This window comes from Nicotiana attenuata, unplaced genomic scaffold, assembly GCF_001879085.1.
Source record: "Nicotiana attenuata strain UT unplaced genomic scaffold, NIATTr2, whole genome shotgun sequence".
In the NCBI taxonomy this organism is placed as follows: domain Eukaryota; kingdom Viridiplantae; phylum Streptophyta; class Magnoliopsida; order Solanales; family Solanaceae; genus Nicotiana; species Nicotiana attenuata.
In genome coordinates this window covers 89635-116454 of record NW_017670492.1, presented here as the reverse complement: position 1 = coordinate 116454, position 26820 = coordinate 89635, and the positions used below count along the sequence as shown (strand labels likewise).

Below are 26820 nucleotides of genomic sequence, written 5' to 3'. Positions count from 1 at the left end.
ATAAATATTTTTGTTGAAATCTTTATTTGCTCCTTTGATTAAAAAAGAGAATAATATCTTTTGAAATTCTTAAATAACAAATGAACACAAATTACTTAATAAGATAATGCCAACTATTAATAATAACTTAAGAAGTAAAAAATTTATTTCTGTTATAAATAGAGTTGTATTTATGGTGAATGTTTATATTTAGAGAGATTCTAGGTTTTACCTGGTGGCTAAGTCACCCTCTCCTTATAAATAGAGGGTTCTATTCCATTGTAATTGATCCCAAATCAATAAGAATTCTCTCTCCCTACTTTTCTCTGCAATACTATTCTTCTTCTTTTATTGTTCATAATACGTTATCAGCACGAGACTCTAACCAATTGAGTAGAAACTTTGGGATTTAGCATAATGATTGTCAATTGTTCCATGAACTTCCTTCATGATTAAATTTTGGATTTAAGGTAAGTGTTTTACCGTATTTTTCTCTTTTATTCTATAATTTGATTTTAAATACAAGCAAAGACAATAAATTTTGATTATAACTCTAATGGAGTTTGTAAGAAATTTTAACCACCTGAAGTGGTAAAATTTTTTATGCCTCGCCATGATCAAATTCATGTATGATCGTGGGCAAAGAATTGAAAACCCGTCCCATTGAATTTGCTCCATTCTCATTCCCTTAAGAGAATGTGATAGCAGTATGTGATAAGTCTGAAAGAAGAAAAAATTATTACCGTGAAGGTATCAATGGATGTGGACGTGGTATTAGACGAAATTATAATCGTCATTATTGTGATAATGAGAATAATAAGGATTCTCAAAATAATCCTTCACTCTGTGAAAGTAATATTTGTCATCGATTTGACATGAGACTTTATAAAGCTACACATATATGATTATGGTCCATTCATGATGTGAATGTGACAACATCTGACTTATGAATACATATTCATTTTTGAAAGAATATGAACGTGCTAGTGGTAGTAAATATACCACACTCACCTCTAGAAGGAGGTTTGAGATGATATAAGAAAATAATATAATTATCATTATATGAATGGTCATTGGTCACGTACTTATTGCACGCCAAAATATTTTGGTAATGTGACTTTTAAAGAATAATATTAATGCAAGAAACATATCTTGCATATAATTTGACCATAACCATAATGGTATAACTTTCTCTTTAAAAGAGATATTCACCATATGGATATTGATGAATATGTGGTAGTACATAATTAATTGGGAGCTCTAGAAGAGCCAATTATACTATTTTGGAGAAACACAATTGATTACCAATAAGGTATTGTGTTGTAGTAAGTCTCAAAGAAACTTATTCAGTTTCCAAAGTGTACCCGAAAGCGATTGATTATATTGAGACTATAAATAAAGGAAAGATTTAATATCTTCTATTACTACAACTTGTAGCGGGGTAATATGTGAAAAGCTACCCACTTTATTCTCCAATTTGTACTACACAAACAAAAGAATGCCACAATAAAGAGAAGTTTATTGATATAAAAACCCATATCGTAATAAGCTTGGAGTTTTTGATAATTGCACATGTCATGTGTAAACCTAAAGTTTATCAATATTGATAATTTATCTAGTTGGCATAATAGATTTAGCCATATCAATTTAAGTATGATGTGCAAAAATAAAAGAGAATTCACATGGGTAAATATTAAAGAACTAGAAAGTTCTTTACGAATTTTCTTATGTTGCCTGTTCTCATTAATTAATATACCAACTAAAATTGGGATTGAATCCCATGAATGCTGGAAATATCAAAGGTGAATATGGGCCCATTCACCTGCCATGTATACCACATAAGATGCATCTATGAGATGGTTACATGTGCGATTATTATTAACCCGCAACATGGTATTTGCGAGGTAACTTGCTCAATAATTTGATTTAGAGCATAATTTCCATATTTTCTATTCAAGATAGTTCATCTTGATTAGTTGGTTTAGCAAAATAATTTACCGAGTGCCTCCACTTAATAGCAAAACTATTGCTTATGAGAACAAAGTTATCTATATCAGTTCGATATACGTTATATACGAAAGTATATTATTTTCTCCTCTCACAAGTGGTTCAGGGTCAGGAACCAAATAATTTCATCTTATTATTATTCATGTGCGGGGTATATTTTGATTAATACCATAACGCACAAAGATGGGTTCTCAAAGTTGAGGAAACAAGTTAGTTTTTCTAACATGAGGGGGAGACATGATAAACAGTTGAGAAAAATTTACGTGGAATGAATTATCATTTGTACATCTAGATCCTCGAATAAAATAATATGAACTTGAAGTTCATAAAAGGATAATTCATGTGCAATTTATTGCAAAGCATGCCAGACGCATTTGCTGACCCAAAGAAAGTTACTATATTCTCATTGCAAATGCTCTTATTAAGTCCTAGAAGGACAACGTCTATGGTACGCTTAAAGCATATAGACAAATCGGTTTCAAATAAACTTCTTAATATAGAAGATGAGCAAATGATCAAAATGATCATAATAAGGAGGCAAGTGATCTAGAAGATCACATGACATAACACTTCATAAAATCTCAGGAGAGATTCAGGTACCTGAAAATATAAATGAAGAGATCTCTATGTTATGTCTTTATGAAAAATATTGAAACTGATATAAAATGTTTGTCGACGACATCTATGATATATATATATATCTATGATATATATATATATATATATATATATATATATAAGGATCTTAAGTCTGGAGAAACAATTTCGAATAGAATTGGTTTCATATGAAAGACATGTAGTTTTGAACATGTAGTTCAAACACTTGAAAGTATAAAGTCAATGGTATGTGCAATCGGTTTTCGATATCTTATATGTCTAGCATGACATGAAAACTTGATATGCATCTAAAGTCTACTATATGGCTTATATGACTTAACTTATATGACAATCCGTGAAGGATTTAAGTTGCTTGAAGCATATATAATTCTTGATCTTGAAGTACCACTTCGTCAATGCAATTTGTACACATATGTATCTTGCTATAACTATATGCATGATAATATGATAGCAAGAGTTTCACCTCTATGTGAAGATATTGAACTGACGATTCCAACAAGATCATACGAAGACAATTCATCTCTATCAAGAATGATGGTTTCAAGGTGCAATATATTCATTCAAGTTAATATGCCTGAGTTGTTCATCAAATCTCTACCAAAGATCTTTTGAATATGGTGCACAAGATTGGAATGCAAATGCTTAAGGATGTGAATTGATGCTCTCATCAGGGGGAGTTAATACGCGTTGTACTCTTTTTCCCTTAAAAGGTTTTGTCCCACTGGGTTTTCCTTGCAAGGTTTTTAACGAGGCAACCAAAAGGCGTATTATTAGATATGTGTACTCTTTTTCCTTTTCTAGAATGTTTTTCCCACTGGGTTTTATTTTACTTAAGGTTTTAACGAGGCACATTATCTGTTGAATAGACATTCAAGGGGGAGTGTTATAAATAAAATTATATTTATGGTGAATGTCTATATTTAGAGAGATTCTAGGGTTTATTACCTGGTGGCTAAGTCACCCTCTCCCTATAAATAGAGGGTTCTATTCCATTGTAATTGATCCCAAATCAATAAGAATTCTCTCTCCCTACTTTTCTCTACAATACTATTCTTCTTCTTTTATTGTTCATAACAATTTCCTAGTTATGAGTTTCGAAACTACTCATTTCCTATTTCATATTCTAAAAATACTTAGTTAAGTTTACATAAGGTTACACCGTATAAGGGGTGTGAGTGTAGGATTTCATGGTATATGGAGTATAAATATTTGATTTTGGAATATAAGAAGTGTATCTAAAATTGAGTCGTATTACAGGGGTGTTTAGTGTAACTACCCGATAAAAAAGTTACCATAGATCATCGAGAGATTTCCTTTTTGGTGAGAAAGTTGGGTTAAGTCACGGTTTGATGTTCAGAGAAAAATATAAAAGAGCAGCAGGACATGTCAAAAGCGGGGATAGCTCAGTTGGGAGAGCGTCAGACTGAAGATCTGAAGGTCACGTGTTCGATCCACGTTCACCGCATTTTTCTCTTTTTTGTCTACTCGTTGAAATCCCATTCTCTTCTACGAGACCACATTAGCGCTTACTGCTTCGATCTTCTCCGCTGCTCTGGTGTTTCACACTTCAGCTTCAGTATATTGGCTAATAAAACCTCACATTTTCTTAGGCTGGCGTTTGAAATTCCTTTAGGGGTCGTTTGGTTTGAATACGACTTATGCCGGGATTAGTTATGCTAATTACCCCACCCTCTATAAGGTATAAGTTATCCCGGTGTTAATTTTAATCCTGGGATAACTTATACCTGGTTTGCTAACCAAACGAAGTATTAAGGTGATATTAAATTTTTATCCCAGCACTATACCTTCTTATACCTCATACCAAACGACCCCTTACAGTTTCCAGAATTTGGAGCCTTCCAATCTTTATAATCCATTCAACTGGTACTGTATTCCTAGTCAACCTGTCGCCATTCAGCATCAACATTTGGCAAAATTAATTCGGAGCGGTCCGTTCATTATAATCTGCAAAAAGTGTGGTTCTCATTTTATTGAGCCAAACAAATAAGGTAATGTTGGGTAATAGCTGCGTAACTGGAAGATCTGTAGTGTTGCTGCCTTTTATTATTCGAAAAGGTGCTTCTTTGAATCATATCAAAGGAGAATTGTCCCACTCCTTTGAAATTATATCAAAGAAAAATCAAAATGTGTATCAAGTCATATCAATAAGGTTAAAGCAGAAACTCTTTTTGCTTTACACTAGAAGAAATGAACCCCAATACATACATGATTTTCATCAAAGAAGTTCGATTTTTGATATTAAGGCCCATATATATTTTATTCAATGTTAAAGTGTGTTTTTTTCCATAGGAAGTTCCTTTGAAGAAGAATAACAAATTGAAAAAGATAAGTTGGATGGTAAGAAATTGAAAAGTATATCATGAACTTTGTATGACGACCAGTACTGTCGATCATCAGAATCTTTGTGCTTTCGGGCTAAGCTTACCCTTAAGAGGGATTGGCTTTGTCCAGAATCGTTAGCTGCCACTATATTTACATAGGTATGATGTATATATAAGTATTTGTTATGAAACAAGTAAAGCAGAACATATAATCAATGGGTTAAATTGAACCAACATTGCAGCACATATACATATGTGACACCAAAATTTCAATTGATATTCAATTCTAAACCCATAATTTCAAAAGTATAATGAGTTCAGTGGTACGACTCTAAAGGTTGAAATCATCAAATTTAAATTCTCGATCCGCTACGTTATCTTGGAGACTTGCATAGAGAAAGCTGAGACAATGTGTTTCTAAAGCTTTGCTTTTCCTTATTCTTCTTCTTCTTGAAGTTGATATCTGCAGAGGACTTGGGATCACGTAAAACACAAACATCGCCATTGCAGACGAATCGGCTGGACTCTGAGTTGGACGACTCAGAGAAGCAACTGCAGAAATTGAACAAAGCCATAAACACGGATCAAATCTTGGCTATATTTCTGTTTTTTGGGGTGTATTTCTAATGAAATGAGGGGTCTTGTGGAATAATAGGCACTATATATATATATGGACAAGGCTGCCAATTACTATAATGTGAAAATGAAAACTGCATTGAATTGTGTCCAGCTTGTTTCCTCCAATAATATCCAAAGCATGCATTGAATTGTTCCAGCTTGCTTCCTGTAATTTCCATGTAAAAGTCGTTATCTCAATTAAGAGTCAATTAAAACGAGCCATGACTATATGTCCATACCAACTGCATGCATTAAGATTTATGACCAGTCCTTGAAACTATTCACGGGTAAAATGAATGTGATAGTTTCCTTTTAAAAAGCCAAATTAAGGGTGAGTAATCCAAATAGACGTCAAAAGAAACGAAAATCTATATAGAATAATCAGGGGCAGCTCAACACAGTCTATGTGGCCTAAAGACAACATTGACGAAAGGCCTTAAGCTTTATTTAAAAAAAAATATATATATATATATATATAAATTGGATTCTATTTTTCTAATGTTTTGAGATGCAAGATTATTAAATAATTGCATTCTCCTAATTATTTTTTTTGGGAATGCATTATAGTTTTAACTCTTTTCTTTTAGTTCGAGCCCCTGGGTATGGAGTCGCCTTTGTTAGGGAGCGCTTTACCCCCTAATGTGGGACTTTCCGGTGCGAATCCGGATTTAGTCGGGCCCCAATGTGGGTAGCGGACACCGGATGGGAAACTAAAAAAAAAAAGAATAATTAAAAAGACTATATATAACTATAAAGTAAAAAAAAACAAAAAAAACAAACAAATATGATATAAGAATAACATCTGAAAGCTAGAATAGTATAATTTAGTTCAAGAAAATTGATGGCTTTTTTTTCTAAAAATTCTTTTTGCTCCGTCAATAACTCACAACACTTGAAACGTGAGGAAAAAACAAAGAAGAGTGCGCAATATATTTTGTTAATAGTACTCTTAAGCTATAGTTTACCAAGGATTATACTATTAACTTATCATACAAGAATTCGAAAAAAGCAAGAGAGAGAATATAAAAGAGTATTAATATTATGTGAAAAAATGATCCTCGAACAAATCCAGAAAGAGAGTGAATAGTATAAAAATATAATTTAGTACTACTGTACATATTTTCTGTTGAACAAAATAAAGGTAAGAAGTAAAATATAGTGATTTCACATTTTTTTTTTTGTCACACAAAAAAAGTTTGGAAGAATAATTCACATTTACCAAACTTTTACTCAAATCTACTCCTTCCTTTTATATAAAGTATCTACTTTTCTATTTAAAAGTACTCATTATTTTCCAACAATTAACCTATTAGCCTATTTTTGATTAAAGAAAAAAGAGCCCCTACCCCTCAAATTTGTGGACCCTCAAGCATATGCTTTAATTGCTTGACGCTATAGCCGGCCCTGATACAAATGAGAAGTAGAATAACAATTGCAAATGTTTAATGTGCGTAAATTACATTTGCTTAAGAAATTCGACGTTTACCAACCAACTCACTTTTCTATTTCTTTTTTCTTTTCTGTCTCAATGTGCTTCCTTTAATTGATAACGTAGTTCGTGCTTGGTCCATACATCTCGACGACAAACTCTAGTGAGCATATGCTTTTAACGGTGGAAGCTTCAACAATTAGGAGATGTCATAGTCTCACATAATAAGTTTAAAACTATGCACCTTATAAAAAATTTATTCGAAATTTGTCAAAATTCAATTATATTTACATATTTGTGTTTGTTTCCAAAATACTGAGATAGTTGAACCCATTGAACTACGCTTCATATGCACTAATACCCACGGTAAGATATATGGCTCTGTAACTGTGAAACTAAAACATCTAATCAAGACTTGATGAAATTAGTTAGAATCAAAAAGAAAAAGAATATTAACAAGACTACCATCCCATATCAATAATAAACTAAAAAAAGCCAATTTCTTTTTTGTTTTTTTACCTTATAGAGGGTTGATTTTATTTATTTTTTTTATAGCCAATTCTGCTGTCAAAATATCTTTTCTTTGACTTTTAGCATTATTTTATGTAACATTTGGGTACCATTGACTATTAGTTCCAAAACAGTTACACTAAATAGTAGGAACCCAGATTTCCTCAAGACCTTCACCTCTTTCCATTTCTTCAAAACTCCCTCTCGCCCCTCCGGATTCCCCATATTCCTTACATTCCCGATTTCTTCTTATAATATAATTCAGACCTTTATATTACATAAGTAGCATACATATTGTATAATGTCACGATCCAAACTCCCATCAGAGTTGTGATGGCGCCTAACACTACTTGCAAGGCAAGTCAACAGAATCAAAATAACAATAAACTTAATAAATGGTTATTAAGAATCTCATTAGTCGAAATACCATGGAATAATTGAGAAAAATAACGATAGTACTACTACAACCATCCTAATGATCTAGTATCAACGAATACATGAGCACTAATGAATATAAAAATAAAATGCCAAATCATCAATACAACTTTGTGAACAATAGAACAATAATAACAAAAAAAAAAAAAAAGAGAACTTTAAGGTCTGCGGACCACATAGCAACTACCTCGTAGTCTACCCAAAAGTCGTACCAATACAACTCTAGCAATCACTGTGTCCAGAAGTACCTGGATCTGCACATAAAGTGCAGAGTATAGTATGAGTACAACCGACCCCATATACTCAATAAGTAACAAACATATCCTTGTGCTGAAAGTAGTGATGAGCTTAGAAGGAAGGTGTAACGCCCGGCCGGTCGGTTTATGTATTGTAGCCCTATTTCCCAATTTATTTCTTATTCTATGTTCATTTTTGGTTATATGACTTGCCGGAGTGACTGGTTTGGTTCCGGGGAGTGAATTTGGGACACTTAGTCTCAAGGTTGGAAGCTTAAGTTGAAAGAGTTGATCAGAGTTTGACTTTTGTGTGAACGACTCCGGAATAGAATTTTGATGGTTACAATAGCTTCGTATATTGATTTTGGACTTAGGCGTATGTCCGGAATTGGATTTGGAGGTCCGTAGTATGACTTAGTGCATTTTAGAGTAAGTTAGAAAGTTGAAGGTTGGAAGGTTGAGAGGTTTGACCGAGAGTTGACTTTATTGATACCGAGTTCGAATATTGGTCTGGAAGTTGGAATAAGTCTGTTGTGTTATTTGGGACTAGTGTGCAAAATTTGGGCTCATTTGGAGTTGGTTTGATATGATTCGGCATCAGTATTAGAAGTTTGAAGTTTATTAGTTTCATTAGGCATAAATAGTGGTGCAATTCGTGGTTTTGATGTCGTTTGATGTGATTTGAGGCTTCGAGTAAGTTCGTATTGTGTTTTAGGACTTCTTCGTATGCTTAGATGGGGGTCCCGGGGGCCTCGGGGGTGTTTCAGATACTTAACAGATCATTTTGGGCTTGGGAAGGATTGCTGAAGGTCTTTGGTTTCTGGTGTAATCTCCTCTGTGGCTGGAGGGTCGCAGAAGCGATGTTGCGCCCCCTTTTTTCCCCTTCGCGAGGAAGTCCGGGTTTCGACATTCATGGGGGAAACAACTCGCTTTCTTGTGGGAATTGAGTATTTGAAGAGTCACATAGTTGACTTTCATAAGAGCATATAAGGGAAAAACATGGCTTTATTTTCATATATAATTATTGAACTTAATCCGTCATTATTAAAAAAGTGTCGTAACTGAATGTAATCCACTATAGTCGAACTAATTTTAGTACGGTTCGATTTTCACTTTTACCAAACAAGAGTTGTATAAGGTCCTTGGTCCCAATCAATCTCTATACTCTTGATGCAATGGACTCCCCAAAGCCACTAAACCGCTCTCTTCCACCCGAGCTTGAACTGAACCGGGGCTATAAATGTGAACGAGAGAAAAACAAAGCTCATTACTCGATCAGGGGATCTAAGCCACAACTCTATTCCCAACTAGAAATCTATAAAGGGCTTTAAGGGAGAGCTGCTCTCTCTATCTCAGCTGTTTTCCCTACTAGGGGCACAAGAGGCAATTTTTGTCTAAAGTTTACTTCCTCTCTATGCAATTCCTCTTTTTTTTTTTTTTTTTTTTTTTTTTTTTTTTATGATTTGTGCTGTAATAAGAAGGATGTTGCTATTCTAGCATGTGGCGTTCCAGAAAGATTGGCTTAAGACTTTCCCATTCACACCGACCAGCTAGTGCGCTCTTACTTGGTATCGGATCTTTTCTAAATGAATCGTTTGCCCTTCGACGGGAACTTCTACCACTTCTATCTACCTCATCATTCTTTCTTTCATAAATCAAGTAATTTTCCACGGTCAAGCCTAGAAGAGCTCCTAGTCCGACAAGCTAGCAAAGATGCTATCAGGCCTAGTTACCATAAGAAAGGAAGGGAAAGCGAAGGACAGAGACCATTTCACAAGAGCCTCAAGAAGAGTGAATTGAACTAGCCGCGGGTGACTGAGTTGCAGGGATTTCTATTGTTGAGCCAAGTGAGCTACCTTAGCGGCGACCTAGTATCCTTATTATCGATAGCAGAGGAAAGAGAACTTCGCCTTCTCCTTCGGTGGACTAGATTAGTTAGAGGACTTCCTTCAGCTCTAAGACTAGGGATCTAAGGAATTGGTGGGAAATCCAGAAAAGCGAAAATCCCACTCTTAGAACATTATTGAAAGAGGAGAGCGGGTCTTGCACACTAAGTCATGAGTGAACCTAGGCTCTTAAAGACCAGCCTTTCACTCCTAAGAGGTGGGAAAGAGTCAATCGATGACTAAAATATCTTATAAAGATTTCCTTATGCCTTATCTCTTCTGGATTCCATCTCACTCTCTTTCGGTCCTTTCGGTCTGAAGCTGATAGGAAGTGAAAGTCGCTGAGGTAAGTTCCGATAGAGATAAGTAGATTGTACAACTTTCTCTAAACAAGGAATTTCTAGGGAGTCATCCCAGTCGGCTAAAGGCGCAATGGCTTTTGGTTTTGAATCCGACTAAGTTGTGAGCAAGGGTATCTTCTTTGGGGTCTATCACCATAGCCTTTTCCTTTAGCTATTACGCTCTCCTTCTAATCGAGCTTTAGCTTTAGTTGTTTTCATGGAGCGACCTTATGTTCTTTCAGTTGTGTAAGCCTTCCACCTCTCTCTTAGCTTTGCATCTTTTCCATTCAGTCCTAGAACTAAGAGCGTTCGATGTCTAGTCTCAGGGAATGGGCTTGAAGGCTAGTGGTCATATTAGTCGTCTAAGGGGAAATGCCTTTTCCGATCCTATCCCCATCGCCTATTGCTTTATTGAGTTGATGTTTAACTTCACCTAGAGGATTCAATCTTCCTTGAGGTTTTAGTGGGGTTCCTTTTTTATGCCCATTCGCGAGTGGCTAAAGGGAAATTTGTTTATTCTAATAGTTAGTCTAACCCCTTTCCCGCAGCATTCCAGGCCACTTGCTTGATCTTTGATCGTCTAGCTGCCCCCCTGAGCTAAACCCCCTTCTTTAGCCTGTGTTGTCTCAGTCTTTCATAGAGTCCATTACCTATCTTTCTTTGTTTGAATGAGACTATCTGATGTCCTTTCATCTCAAACTGAATTGAATGTAATAAGAGTGAAAAATTAGGAAATTTTGTACGAAAAAGAGGCTGTGTAATATGGCTCCTATCCATTCTTTTAACGCCAGTTACTCTGCTCCTTATCCCTTTGGGGCTAGACCTCATCTCAAATGATCCTTGGATGCTAGCGATCCTTTCACCGAAAAACTCTTCAAAGAGGACATCGGCTTTCTATCTTTGAAGAGCTTACCCACAGACCAGAGGGTTAAGGCTCTCACCTTCTTTTCAAATCAAAGAAAGAAGAGCCCTTCGATTCGGGACCTTTCCCACCTCCTTAGTATGATTTTTTAATCCTTTTCTTTGTTGCGTACTTAACCTGTACCCTGTCTATGAGTATAAAAATCCTTTGATGAATTGCTAAGACTATCTCGACCTTACCCTTACACTCAGCTTAGAGCATTCAATCTCGCTTTCACCCCTCAGAAGGACAAAAAGCACTAGGGAAATAAAATCCCGCGCCTAGAAAGAAAGGTAGGGGAAATAGCCCTTTCATGACTAAAGTAAAGGGTAATGCTTATATACCTCTTACCACATTCACTACTTCCAATGAAAGAACTCAAGGACTGGACTACGAAGGGACTTAGAAAAACCTACTAGCAACCTCTCTGCTTCCTATACTTAGAAAAAGATCCCAATGAAGCTAATGGTGAGACAAAAGGAACCCCAGGATTAATTATTCCCTTAGGCCTATTCTCACTCCTTCAACTAAGAATTTGAAATCAACACTTGAAGCATAAGTCTAGTTCTATTCTAAGGCTCGGACGTGGAGCTGGTTCTATTAATCGATAAGCAGCGGTTGCTTACCCACAGACACCTAAGCCTTCTAGGCAAGTGCATAAACAAGGAATGCTAGGGTAAACAAGGAATTTCTTGGAAGTTGCTTCCGACCGAGACATAGATGGCAACCTAAGCGAGTACGTCATAATTGAAAAAGGAAAGACTCACCCCCCAGAGCTAGAACACAGGCGCCGACCTCTCCGCCACCAGCACAAGTGAATAAGAAAATATCATGTCACCAGAGGTAGCGGTATCACCGTCTACAGGTCGAGTCATGAGATCTAAAGTGCAAATACTCGACGCCGTGAATCAAGAAATTCGGATGATATAGGCATTGGTCCATCGGTGCCTTAGGGGAAATTATCTGCGCCAGTGTAAAAAAATAAATTCAACATTTTTACAGTAACAAGGAGAAGGAAACGAAAAGTATGTATTAGTTGAAAGAGCTACTTCTTCGAGCTGAGTGGAGTCACACCCATTCCTTCTTCTAATAAGAGAGAGGGAAAGACGCTAGGAATACTCTTATTTAAACCTTTCCAATCTCTCTTAACTCCCGACCCAATGGAAATTCTAGTTCTTATTCACTGGAATGCTTCCTTTACTTCCGGAGGTCTTGGAAATGCTGAAGTTTGAGCTTGTGTTTTCCTGTCTTCTCTTCCTTGCCCACTCCACCTTATTTGCTGGAGGGAGGATACAATTGTCGAAGCTGAAGTCCCATTCAATTCATAATTTCACCGACTACCCTCTTACTCGCATGCCTACCAACTAGAATGAGGACAGTCAGACTCATCCCAAAAAATAACTATCACTCAAGAAAGCGGCCCCTTTTTGCCTTTATTGCTTGATTCGTCTTTCATCTCAGTGTCTTATCCGGATTTAATGTATACTATCCCTCTATCGGACTAAGGGTTTTGATCGAATATTCCTCTCTCTACCTGAATTCAATCAGTAAGAAAATAAATATTACATAAAGAGTGAGATTCCATAAAACATGTTCCACAGGGCACCTATTTAATAAATAAGGACAAAGCGATTGTTCCAGTTGAGAGTGTAGCACAGAAGACATGTAGATGACCGTCAATGGACAAAAGCCTCTCATTATTATTATTTCACTTTTACGCTTCAATCAGGCCTATATTCGCATTTAAATGATACCAATCGAGATGGATTTTTCAGGGACTGGCCTCTTCCCTGAGGGAATCCCTAGGATTCAATAGAGAGAGAAGGAAATTTCTATATCCTTTGCTGTCATCACTAACCATTCCCCTCCTCTTTGCATTTCTTGATCGGTCGCTTCCTTTCCTTTCATGCAGAAGGTTCCCCCTATCGGCCTGAAAGAAAGAATGGTTTTTCGATAGAGCATTGGCTATTATGCCATTTGCGAAGGAATGGGTTTATGCGCTTTCTTTACTACTATGGTATTTCTCCCGTCTCGGACGTGATTCATATTTGATGCTCTTATCGGATTGGGTGCTTGATTCCTTAGCTGAGCGAATAATATAGATGCGGATCTGAGCTAATGGCTCAGTTCACTACCTTAAGCGGAGCTAACTACATGCCGAAATATATTGCAATCACCCAAACCTTTCTAATACTGAAAACCTGTATATGAAATTTCTTCAGTTTCTTACTCGGCCTAAGCAAGCCTGACCGAACAACCGAAAGAAGTTCTTTCTCCATTGAATGGGAATGGACGAAGAACAAGGAGGCATTCTTCATAGAGAACAGTCCTGATAAATTTCACGATAACTGAAGAGGAAATGCGGCATTACTACGTTTATAAGACTATAGACTTGGAAGGCATTCCCAGTCCACCATAACATAGTCTTAGGGTCACTACGAGCTGGACTCATTGTGAAACTCACTTATTCTTAGAGAAATGATGTGTGCTAGCCTTCCCTACCATCGACCCATCTGCTTCCAGAGCTTATTCTTTATCAACTATAAATAGTACAAATGAAAAGTAAAGGCTGCTCCTAGATCAATAGGGGGAGAAGAAGAAAGTCTCTTCCCAGCTAAGTCCTATGCTGAGTAGGAAGACCGTCCTCTCTCCTTAGTGGTCTACGATCCCCAATGCCTTACTACTAGCCCGTGGGCTTGCCTTACGCTTTCCAAGGGGTTCATCCATCAATAAAGTGCTAATTGAAATTCAGGATAGATTCCACTCTCAGTTAGTACGTACCTTTTTTTAAGCAAGAACTCTTAATCATTCGTATCCCATACCCATGGGCCACTTCACTGAGACGATGGTCGGAGTATACAAGCTTCTTTGATAGAAGTAGGTTAAGAAAGATAGCTGAAAGTGCTAGCATAAGGAATAGATTCTTAGAGATTCTCTCTTTTCTCTATTGAACTATGGAAAGCACTTTATAGTAGAGACACAGATTCACCACAACTTACGACTTCGCCAATGGGGCAAACGAAGGCTAACCTGTTCTGGTTGTTATGACTGGAAAGAATCGGTCGGTTGTTTCAGTGCGCTTTGGTCTTTCTTACAGAGGCTATCCTTTGTATAAGTTATGATCCATCCAAGGAATGGGCTTCCCTAGAGTAAAATCCCGTGGACTACAAGAAAAGATAGAATCTTGCCCGACAACAATAGTTGATTCAATAGCAGATGGTCTTGGAAAGAACCTTTCATTCGATGCTTCTGATTCAACTCCCAGACAACCAAGGAAGTATGTGCGAAGATAGGGTTATCCCCTGCGGCAAGCATTATCCAGAAATGATTATCCAGGAACTGGAAGATGCTTGGCGTGACACGCTTAAATCCCCCACTGTCAACCCACAAGGCCTGAGGCGCCATGTCCTCATTCTGATAGAGCTAGCCCTTGGGCCTGCCTTACGCTTCTAGGTCTCGGCCTGCAATCGCTACTTTAGTTCCGTTGGTTTGCTTTGCTGTCGGGATACAACAACCTTTTTTGACACTTCGAATGGAGTGGTCCTTACGCCCCTCCCCTTCGCCAAGCCTGAAGAAAGGAGCAACTTACATACCTCTTTGTTAACTATATTCCTGCTTAGCCTAGTATTCCTGGATTGGTATTGGATAAGAAAGATTTTGCTTTCTTCCCACTCATAAAGAACAATAAAGTGAGCGGAGGGTTTCCGTGGAAAAAGGGTAAGTTTGGGATAAGAGGGTGAACACTAAAATAGTAGTCACCAAATTTGACTATTTTTTTATGAAGGCAAATTGATAAGAAAATGTACTTCCAAGTGTATAAAAGCACAAGGGAAGGAGGCCCCTAGTCCAAGTATAATAGCATAAGGGGTGCAAGGGTGAAGATACTAGAGTGGTTTGACACTCCTGGTCAGCTTTCTTTCATTCGGGGCTGCCTTTACGCGAGCCAATTATGCGTGGCGCTGAAGAAGAAGGCATCATTTACTATACTACTATCAGCCATACAATGATGGCATTGTGGATCTCATTTGTATTCTAGTTTTTTGGACAAAGTTAGAGTAGTCATATAGGGAATAAAACTTTTTAAATTATTCTATTAGCATATAATTAAGTGGTAAACATTTTACACTATAGGTTTGACCATACTATACATGCAAACATAACAAATAAAACCAAACAAAGATAGTTAGCATAGATAGGAGTCTATCTCCAGTAGGCACCGGAGTAGATCCACACTAAAAAACAAAATAACACCAGACATGAAAACAAATGTCTCAAGACACTTATTGAATTTAAACCTTCTAAAACTAAAAAGAGTCGACAGACTCTTTTAGTTTTCTCGGGCACCAAGGAAGATTGCCTCCACGACCAGTGCCTGCTGCTCCTGGCGTAGTCCCTGGAGTCTTTCTTCTAGTTTTCGAATTCTTTGACGGCTTACTTCCATTCGGGCTTCAATAGCAGCTGGGTTCATGGAGCGAAGATGCCTCAAGAAACCATTTAACATTATTCTAGTCTTTCAAAGAAATTTTTTTACATTTTTTATTTCAATGTTAATTTCAGCAAATTGCTAGAGAAAGTCGAGAATTTGAGCAGGGAGGGCCATGGCTTCTCGATATACACTAGTAGAAAATTTATGTTTTTTTTATAGAGCATGAAGGCTTATCGAGCCTCTTTTCATAGAGTGTTTAGCAATTTTGCCAATGCAGTACGAATTGCATGGCTGGCACAATATGAGTACTATTTTTTTTAGCAAATCCCCTAGGCAAGGTGCCTAAGGCTAGCTTTTATATATCATAATCAAGAAAAAAACAAAACAATTATCTGGAGGTCTTACAAGTTGAAAGAAATAAAATTTGATGAGGACATACTTCCTATTACCATGCTGCTTGTATGAGAAAACAAACTTTGCAGAACCCTTTGACCTAATCGATCGTGGTGAAGTCAGCAATTGATTCGGCGGATCATACGCCTTACGCTATGATTTGGGAAGGACATTTACGAGACTGAGTTTAGTTTTAAGAGAAAGACGGGGGTGGATATTTTTGACTAACTAGCTGTGAGCATGGGAATGGCGTTGCCGAGCAGAGGGCGGAAAGGAATTTGGTGTTGCAAGTTTGATGACTTTGAGAGGGGTTGAAAATTTATTGGTTTTCTTAGCAGGTATATTGGTATGGATGAACATATTCTAGATTATAGAATGTAGAAGAGCCATAGGGCACGAGCAGTGGAGTATAATATATCATGCCTTTATTTTGTTGTGTGAAGAAACTATAAAATTTGCGATGCACGCACTTCAATCACCCTGCCTGTGTGAATTGAACGAACTTAAAAGTACAACCAGCTTAATCTGGTTTCCACCTATTTTTTAGTGTTCAGCCGTTTCTAGCAAATTCAAAAGGACATATTTGTTGGCGATTTGGGGTCTGATGGAAGATATTGCTGAGGTTATACACCAAGTACACAGGTGATTCTGCTCTGGCAGAAGTGCACGCGCAATTCAGTTCTGGAAAAACTCCCTGAGGTCCAGAGAGAGATGAAGCTTATAATCAACCTATGCCTCTCAGATAGATTTCTTTTCCAACACTTCTATGTGGAGATGGATGTAATATTGATATAATTGATAGTTTAAGTTTACTATTTGCAGTTTTCCAAATTCTCAAATTTAAAGTTTGGTTCCAACCTTGCTTTGTAGTGAATTTATGAATTTGAATACTTCTAACACTGACTTCTTCTTTGTAAATTCAACTTGACTTGTACCTGGACAAAGAAAAAGGATATACAATTGAAATCTACTTTTTTCTATTTTTCGCTTAGATGTGCTCGGCAGATGCTAAATCCAGAGCGTGATGGTGAGAATTGATCGACGAAGAATCACAGTTCTCAGCTATCACATTCAGATTGACTACTGGCCTAATTTCACTCAATTAAATAAATTATACCCTTACAAAACTTATTAGTAATCCTACACAGTTGTTCAATTTTAATGTCATTCTCAACTCTATCCCTGACTGGGTCTTTGATTTCAAGCCCTTTCGATGAGGGTATCTTTTTGGTTAATATCATCCAGGCTCGCATGGACTTCCGGTCTTTCTTAGTTGACAACTTTATTGCAATTTTCAGTTCTCTAGTTACTCCTGCACAAGCAACATCAGTTATGGATTTGATTGAGGAGCGCTGGGAAGAATGGATCGGGGAGATGCCCTTGAAGATCACTTACCCAGCTCTAGAAGGACATGAGTGGAGAATTGCCACCAGATTTGATCCGAAAAACATAAGGTGGAGTTACCTTATTGGTGAGTCTTGGCCGGGTTAGTGTTTAAGGAAGAAAACCTTGTTGTAGGTTATTTTTTTATTTAAATAGTGCCAAATTCAAAAATAAAAGGAAAAAGATGCTTGTACGCTCATTAGATTTGCTAATTCAATCGATCCTACTGTGTCTAAATTAGGGTTCCCGCTTGTTAGCTTTGTATTGGCTCCCATCTTACTTAACGGGGCCCTTAGTTGAATCGATCAAAATTGTTTGCAATTTTTAAATTTACCAATATAGAATTATTAGTTATGTTAAATACCCCGAAAATCCGAACCCTCTTATTCCGGTCATTAGAAAAACTACGACTAGTCAGGAATTGCGTAAGAGAAGAGACGTCGTAAGTAACAATAACGCAAAAGCAGGCGGCGGAGATCTGCAAATGTAACCGGATGCTTGGGGCTTAGGACCAGGAGCGATCGGAGTCTCTTAAGAAAGGACTAAGACTAATTAATATCATGTTTACACCAATCGAATTTAAAAAAGTCCATCGACCCTTATTTTCTCGTCTATCTTCTTTATCTTCTGATCGGATCGCCTGGCTTCTTTCATGCCCTACTTGAAAGGCTTGCTTTCTTTGAAAAAGCTTTCTTTATTAAGAGTCCTTTAAGAAGTTAAGCTCCTTCAGATAGTAAGATTCGCTTAACTTCATACCTCTAAGCGCTTGTGACTATCCGATGATAGTCATTTCGCTTTTCTTTTAGACTGAAAAAGTAAAATAGAAAGATTTAGCATATAAAAGATATAGAGAACGAGCTATTACATGCAAACATTGGAAATTCAATAATAAGAGTCTGATCTTCTCGCTTAAGAATATGTGATTTCTCCGGAGTGAAGTTGTTGGGGGGAAGAGAAGATGGGGAAGCTAGTTTAATTGAGGAAGCCACTTTCTTTAATGTATACTAGCTTGTCTACAAAAGCATGACGCATGACGTTCCTCATTTTTTTAGTCTACTCTCCCTTAGAAAACGGAGCTGCTTGAAAGTAGATATCGAAATTACATAGGTGATTGTAGAGATCACCGATGACCTACTCGATACGAAATACTTGTCGTCCCCAAACCAAAAGGGATGAAGAAAAAAGGCTTGAGAAAACTTCATTGGAAGGGGGAATATCTGGAAAAGTGTTAGCGGAAAGCCCATACCTCTCATTATTAAAGAAGACATAAGGGGGTATACATGACAGACGGAAAGTGGGGAAACATCCTTTTTCTATCTTCTCTCCACAGAGGAAGGAAAGCACTGCCAAGCCAACAAGAAAGCAGAAACTGCATGAGGCAAGACTAAGGGCCTTGTGCGCCCTGCAAGAGATTACCGGGGGTCCCCTTTCTACAAATACTTGAGTGGCAAAAGACAACGAACGCTTGCTTGCGAGTTGACTGGTGAGGAATACAACCAACCAATAGACCCTTTTCCTATTGTTTACTAAAAGCAATAGATGAGTTCCATATAGACTAGACCTACTAATAGAGCAAGTCAGGCTGACTGTTTCCTGTTGCGCTTATTTTATTGACTCATTCTTGTACGGTTCCTACTATTTTAGTGGAGGGGACGAAGCAAAGGAGATCTAGTTTACAGTTCCTTTAATTGCGTGCATTACGATTACTCATATATACCGGTTCCTATGGAGAATTCTTGTGTACCTGCCTCTTCCTTTTTCTTGTAGCTATTGGAGTGACTCTTGCTTGTTCCTTTTGGTGTCGATGCCTATATTATATCCCCAGCTACTACCAATTCCAGCTTACTTTTGTTCCTTTTTACACTCCTAAGCCAATACTCCAAAATCACTTATTCTGGCTTTCCCAAAGTGGCGAGGGGGATGAACAGAAAAAGAATTCTGCTCTTTTGCTTATCCTTCGGTATACTATTCCCTGACCAGTATCATCATCTTTCATAGAGCTGAAAGCATAAGTACTTATATTCCTATCATAGGAAGCAAACTACTCCCGATGATGCTTGCCTCATGGCAACTTATAGAAAGGAGAGTACGAGACAACAAGAGGGTCTGTCAGAGAGGTTGTCATATACAGAGTCTGACGTAGTATCGGACAACTTTGAATTGAGTCTGAAAATATCAAGCTCAGCAATTTATGGTTGACCCATTTTTTTATGTTATATACGCGGACTTCGTTCCTATATCTCTTCCATTAAGATAGACAGTTTGGGAATTAATGATTGGCTCTATCTATAAAGATTTTGGATTTGTTCATAATGATCAAATTATATCTGGTCTTGTTTCCACCTTTCCAATCATTCTCGACACAATTGTTAAATGTTGGATTTTTCGTTATTTAAATTATTTGTCTCCGTCACTTATAGTTATTTGTCATTTAATGAATGACTGATGAAGGATCCATTGATATTAATCTAATCCAATTAGATTTCCTGGTACTTTGTACTTGTACATAAGCAAAGTAATGAAAATTGTATTTACTCTTTCTGTTTCTAACCATCGGGGAGATTCATCCTAGATTATTCTAGCAAATAGCGAAATCGTGGCTAGGGAACTATACTGGTGACCTATCCAACTATAGAAATTTTCGCGATCAATGATTGGACTATGCAAAATAGAAATGCTTTTTCTTGGCTAAAGAAGGAGATTACTCGATCTATTTCCGCATCACTCATGATATATACCAACACTTGGACATCCATTGCAAGTGCATATCCCACTTTTGCACAGCAGGGTTATGAAAATCCACGAAAAGCGACTGGGTGTATTATATGTGCCAATTGTCATTTAGCTAATAAGCCCGTGGAGATTGAGGTTCCACAAGCGGTACTTCCGGATACTGTATTTGAGGCAGTTGTTCGAATTCCTTATGATATATAACTGAAACAAGTTCTTGATAATGGTAAAAAAGGGGGGGGGGGGGTTGAACGTGCGGGCTGTTCTTATTTTACCGGAGGGGTTTGAATTAGCTCCTCCCGGTCGTATCTCTCAAAAGAACCAAATTCTTGTTAGCGATTATTTATGATCAAAAAAATGAAATTATTAAAACTCCTTTGTCTTATTTAGACCCTTCCAAAAATCTACATTACATACTCTTTCTACGAGATGCTGAAAATCCCGTTGAGTTCTTATGCTTTCATGTTGACAACTCAATTCATTCGATTACTATAGGTATGAACCCGATCCGGAATATGAACAATAAAATAAAATACCAATTAAACCATTTACAAGAATACAAGTTACAGTACCTATTATCCAAAGAGGTATCCTAAGGGGTTATAGTACTGACTATGAATATGACTACTATGGTGAAACGACAGGATGTATTTCGATGAAATGCTCTGGATTCTAGGAGGACTATAATGAGGAGGACAACAGACCCACTCACGACAATAAGGAGAATCAGTGGTTCGAATCCCATAGCAGCTTTAGCAGAACAAACTGCTAAACTATAAAGCTCCTCAAATTCAAATAGCTTAAAACTGAAAAGTTGATGTCAATATAATTCCGTAACTTGGATATCAATCCTGAAGGAAAACAACACATACCTTGGAGCATTTTTAAGCACTTCAAATTCTTCTTCTGTTGGCAAAAGACGGCCAAAAACATCCTTTGGCCTTGGTTTCTTTTTCTCCTGAACAGGTGGCACTTCAGGTCTCCTATGACGAATTAAAGTAATATAAGTGAGTCTTAAGTTTTACAATCAATGATACATTGTGCAGCGGTCTCTTTCACAAAATTTAGGTTTAGAATCATCGAAAACTACAGCAGCTTAGCAGCATTACCCAGAAGTGGAGACCCCTGCTGCAGATGTGTCTTGAGAAGTGCCGCCATGCCCCTGCCCCTGCTTTTGTGCTTCGTCAGCAATCTCTGCAGCTTTTGCACTTTCCGGATTGTAACCAGGCGGTCGCACATACATAAAGCTAACAGCTTTCATCATCTCCATCTAACAACATTGTCAGAGAAACAAATCAATCTCCACACAAAAACATCCCAAAATACCACGCGTGCAATACTGTTTGCTTCATATTTTACAACCATGAAAAGAATATGCCATGATTCATTCAAATATAAATGCATCAAAAATAGTATACCTGTTTGTTTTTGGTATTATGTAAACGGATTCAAATTATTTTAAACATGTAATTCATTAGTATAAACCTAATCCTTATTTCATCTTTTTCCTTGTAAGAAATATGTGATGTAAGATTAAAAATTAGCAAGAGAGAGATACTGCACCCCCAGAGCTAGAACACTAGGCGCCGACCTCTCCGCCAGCAAAGTGAAATAAGAAAATATCATGTCAACCGAGAGTAGCGGTATCACCGTCTACAGGTCGATGTCATGAGAATCTAAAGTGCAAATACTCGACGCCGTGAATCAAGAAATTCGGATGAATATACGGCATTGGTCCATCGGTGCTTAGGGGAATTATCTTGCGCCAGGTGTTAATAAAAATAAAATTCAACATTTTTACAGTAACCAAGGAGAAGGAAACGAAAAGTATGTATTAGTATGAAAGAGCTACTTCTTCGAGCTGAGTGAGTCACACCCCATTTCTTCTTCATAATAAGAGAGAGGGAAAGAACGCTAGGAATACTCTTATTAACTTTCCATCTCTCTTAACTCCCGACCCAATGGAAAATTCTAGTCTTATCACTGGAATGCTTCCTTTAACTTCCGGAGGTCTTGGAATGCTGAAGTTTGAGCTTGTGTTTTCCTGTCTTCTCTTCCTTGCCCACTCCACCCTTATTTGCTGGAGGGAGGATACAATTGTCGAAGCTGAAGTCCCATTCAATTCATAATTTCACCGACATTACCTCTTACTCGCATGCCCTACCAACTAGAAATGAAAGGATCAGTCAGACTCATCCGCAAAAATAAACAACCCCCCAATCACTCAAGAAAGCGGCCACTTTTGGCCTTTATTGCTTGATTTCGTCTTTCATCTCAGTGTCTTATCCGGTTTAATGTATACATCCTCTATCGGACTAAGGGTTTTGATCGAATATTCCTCTCTGCTACCTGATTCATCAAGTAAGAAAATTAAATATTACATAAAGAGTGAGATTACCATAAAACAATGTTCCACAGGGCACCTATTAATAAATAAGGACAAAGCGATTGTGTCCAGTTGAGAAGTGTAGCACAGAAGACATGTAGATGACCGTCAATGGACAAAAAGCCTCTTTCATTATTATATTTCACTTTTACGCTTCAATCAGGCCTATAGTTTCGCATTTAAATGATAACCAATCGAGATGGATTTTTCAGGGACTGGGCCCTCTTCCCTGAGGGAATCCCTAGGATTCAATAGAGAGAGAAGAAATTTCTATATCCTTTGCCTGTCATCACTAACCATTCCCCTCCTCTTTGCATTTCTTGATCGGTCGCTTCCTTTCCTTTCATGCAGAAGGTTCCGCACCTAAATCGGCTGAAAGAAAGAAATGGTTTTTCGATAGAGCATTGGCTATTATGCCATTTGCGAAGGAATGGGTTTATGGCGCTTTCTTTACTACTATGGTAATTTCTCCGTCTCGGACGTGATTCATCCATTTGGATGTCTTATCGGATTGGGTGCTTGATTCCTTAGCTGAGCGAATATATAGATGCGGATCTGAGCTAATGGCTCCAGTTCACTACCTTAAGCTGGAGCTACTACATGCCGAAATATATTGCAATCACCGCAAACCATTTCTAATACTTGAAAACCTGTAATATGAAATTTCTTCAGTTCTTACTCCGGCCTAAGCAAGCCTCGACGAACAACCAAAGAAAGTTCCTTTCTCCATTTGAATGGGAATGGACGAAGAAAGAACAAGGAAGGATTCTTCATAAGAGAACATCCCTGAATAAATTTCACCCCGATAACTGAAGAGGAAATGCGGCATTACTAACGTTTATAAGACTATAGACTTTTGGAAGGCATTCCCAGATCCACCATAACAATAAGTCTTAGGTCACTACGAGCTTGGACATCATTGTGAAAACTCACTTATTCTTTAGAGAAATGATAGTTGCTAGCCTTCCCTACCATCGACCATCTGCTTCCAGAGGCTTATTCTTTATTCATACTATAAATAGTAAAATGAAAAGTAAAGGCTGTCCTAGATCAATAGCGGAGGGAGAAGAAACGAAGTCTCTTCCCAGGCTAAGTCCTATGCTGAGTAGAAAAAACCTTCTCTCTCCTTAGTGTTCTACGGATCCCCAATGCCTTACTACTAGTCCCGTGGGCTTGCCTACGCTTTTCCAAAGGGTGTTCATCCATCAAAAGTGCTAATTGAAATTCAGGATAGATTCCACTCTCAGTTTAGTACGTTACCTTTTTTCAAGCAAGAAAACTTCTTAATCATTCGTATCCCATACCCAGGCCACTTCACTGATAGACGATGGTCGGAGATTTAACAAGCTTCTTTGGATAGAAGTAGGTTAAAGAAAGATAGCTGAAAGTGCTAGCATAAGAATAGATTCTAGAGATTTCGTCTCTTTTCTCTATTGACTATGGAAAGCATCTTTATAGTTAGAGACAGCAGATTCACCACAACTTACGAACTTCTGCCAAATGGGCAAACGTAAGGCTAACCTGTTCTTGGTTGTTATGACTGGAAAGAATCCGGTCCTCGGTTGTTTCAGTGCGCTTATGGTCTTTTCTTGATATACAGAGGCTATCTTCCCTTGTCATAAGTGCTATGATCTCATCTCAAAGGAATGGCTTCCCTTAAGAGTAAAATCCAACGATGTTCGACTACAAGAAAAGAAGCAATCTTGCCACGACAACAATAGTTGATTCCAATAGCAGAGGTCTTGGAAAGAACCTTCATATCGATGCTTCTGTGATTCAAACTCCCAGACAACCCAAGGAAGTATGTTGCGAGGATTAGGGTTTATCCCCTGCGGCAAGCATTATCCAGGAAATGATTATCCCAGGAACTGGAAGAAATGCTTGGCGCTGAACGCTTAAATTCCCCGCACTGTCAACCACAGGCCTGAGGCGCCAATGTCCTCATTCTGATAGAGCTGCCCTTGGCCTGCCTTACGCTTCTATGGGTCCTCGGCCTGCCAATCGCTACTTTAGTTCCGTGGTTTGCTTGCTGTTCGGGATACAACAACCTTTTTGAACACTTTCGAATGGAGTGGTCCTTACGCCCCCTCCCCTTCGCCACACGCCTGAAGAAAGGAGCAACTTTACAAACCTCTTTGTTAACTATATTCCTGCTTAGCCTAGTATTCTCTGGGATTGGTATTGGATAAGAAAGGATTTTGCTTTCTTCCCAACTCATAAAAGAACAATAAAGTGAGCGGAGGGTTTTCCGTTGAAAAGGGGTAAGTTTGTGCGATAAGAGGCGTGAACACTAAAATAGTAGTCACCCAAATTTGACTATTTTTTTATGAAGCAAATTTGATAAGAAAATTACTTCAAGTGTATAAAGCACTAAGGGAAGGAGGCCCTAGTTCCAAGTAATAGATACTCGCAATCTATAGGGCGTGCAATAGGGTAGAAGATATAGAGTGGTTTGCACACCATCCGGTCCAGCTTTCTTTCAATTCGGGGCTGCCTTTACGCGAGCCAAATTATGCGTGGCCGCTGCGAACAGAAGAAGGCATCATTTACCTATACTACTATCAAGCCATACAATGATGGCATTGTGGATCTCATTTGTATTCTAGTTTTTGGACAAAGTAGAGTAGTCATATAGGAATAAAACTTTTTAAATTAATTTCTATTAGCATATAATTAAGTGGTAAAACATTTTACACTATAGGTTTGACCATATATAACATGCAAACATAACAAATAAAACAAAAAAAGATAGTTAGCATAGATAGGAGTCCTATCTCCAGTAGGCACCGGAGTAGATCCACAACTAAAAAACAAAATAACACCAGACATGAAAACAAATGTCTCAAGACACTTATTGAATTTAAACCTTCTAAAACTAAAAGAGTCGACAGACTCTTTTAGTTTCTCGGGCACCAAGGAAGATTGCCTCCACGACCAGTGCCTGCTGCTCCTGGCGTAGTCCCTGGAGTCTTTCTTCTAGTTTCGAATTCTTTGACGGCTTACTTCCATCAGGGTTCAATAGCAGACTGGGTTCATGGAGCGAAGATGCCTCAAAGAAACCATTTAACATTATCTAGTCTTTCAAAGAAATTTTTTTACATTTTATTTCAATGTTAATTTCAGCAAATTGCTAGAGAAAGTCGAGAATTTGAGCAGGGAGGGCCTGGCTTCTTCGATATACACTAGTAGAAAATTTATGTTTTTTTTATAGAGCATGAAGGCTTATCGAGCCTCTTTTCATAGAGTTGTTTAGCAATTTTGCCAATGCAGTACGAATTGCATGGCTGGCACAAATATGAGTACTATTTTTTTAGCAAATCCCCTAGGCAAGGTGCCTAAGGCTAGCTTTTATATATCATAATCAAGAAAAAAACAAAACAATTATCTGGAGGTCTTACAAAGTTGAAAGAAATAAAATTTGATGAGGACATACTTCCTATTACCATGCTGCTTGTATGAGAAAACAAACTTTGCAAGAACCCTTTGACCTAATCGATCGTGGTGAAAGTCAGCAATTGATTGGCGGATCATACGCCTTACGCTATGATTTGGGAAGGACATTTACGAGACTGAGTTTAGTTTTAAGAGAAAGACGGGGGTGGATATTTTTGACTAACTAGCTGTGAGCATGGGAATGGCGTTGCCGAGCAGAGGGCGAAAGGAATTTGGTGTTGCAAGTTTGATGACTTTTGAGAGGGGTTGAAAATTTATTGGTTTTCTTAGCAGGTATATTGGTATGGTATGAACATATTCTAGATTATAGAATGTAGAAGAGCCATAGGGCACGAGCAGTGGAGTATAAATATATCATGCCTTTTATTTGTTGTGTGAAGAAACTATAAAATTTGCGATTGCACGACTTCAATCACCCTGCCTGTGTGAATTGAACGAACTTAAAAGTACAACCAGCTTAATCTGGTTTCCACCTATTTTATTAGTTCAGCCGTTTCTAGCAATTCAAAAGGACATATTTGTTGGCGATTTGGGGTCTGATGGAAGATATTGCTGAGGTTATACACCAAGTACACAGGTGATTCTGCCTCTGGCAGAAGTGCACGCGCAATTCAGTTCTGGAAAAACTCCCTGAGAAGAAGTCTCAGAGAGAGATGAAAGCTTATAATCAACTATGCCTCTCAGATAGATTTCTTTTTCAACACTCTTATGTGGAGATGGATGTAATATTGATATAATTGATAGTTT

General features: G+C 37.7%; 1 non-coding gene across 1 annotated transcript; it reads left to right on the top strand.

Moving 5' to 3' along the window:
- The first annotated feature begins 3996 nt into the window (after positions 1 to 3996).
- On the top strand, positions 3997 to 4069 carry TRNAF-GAA. Its single transcript has one exon. It is a non-coding gene; the product is annotated as a tRNA-Phe (tRNA).
- The last annotated feature ends 22751 nt before the right edge of the window (positions 4070 to 26820 follow it).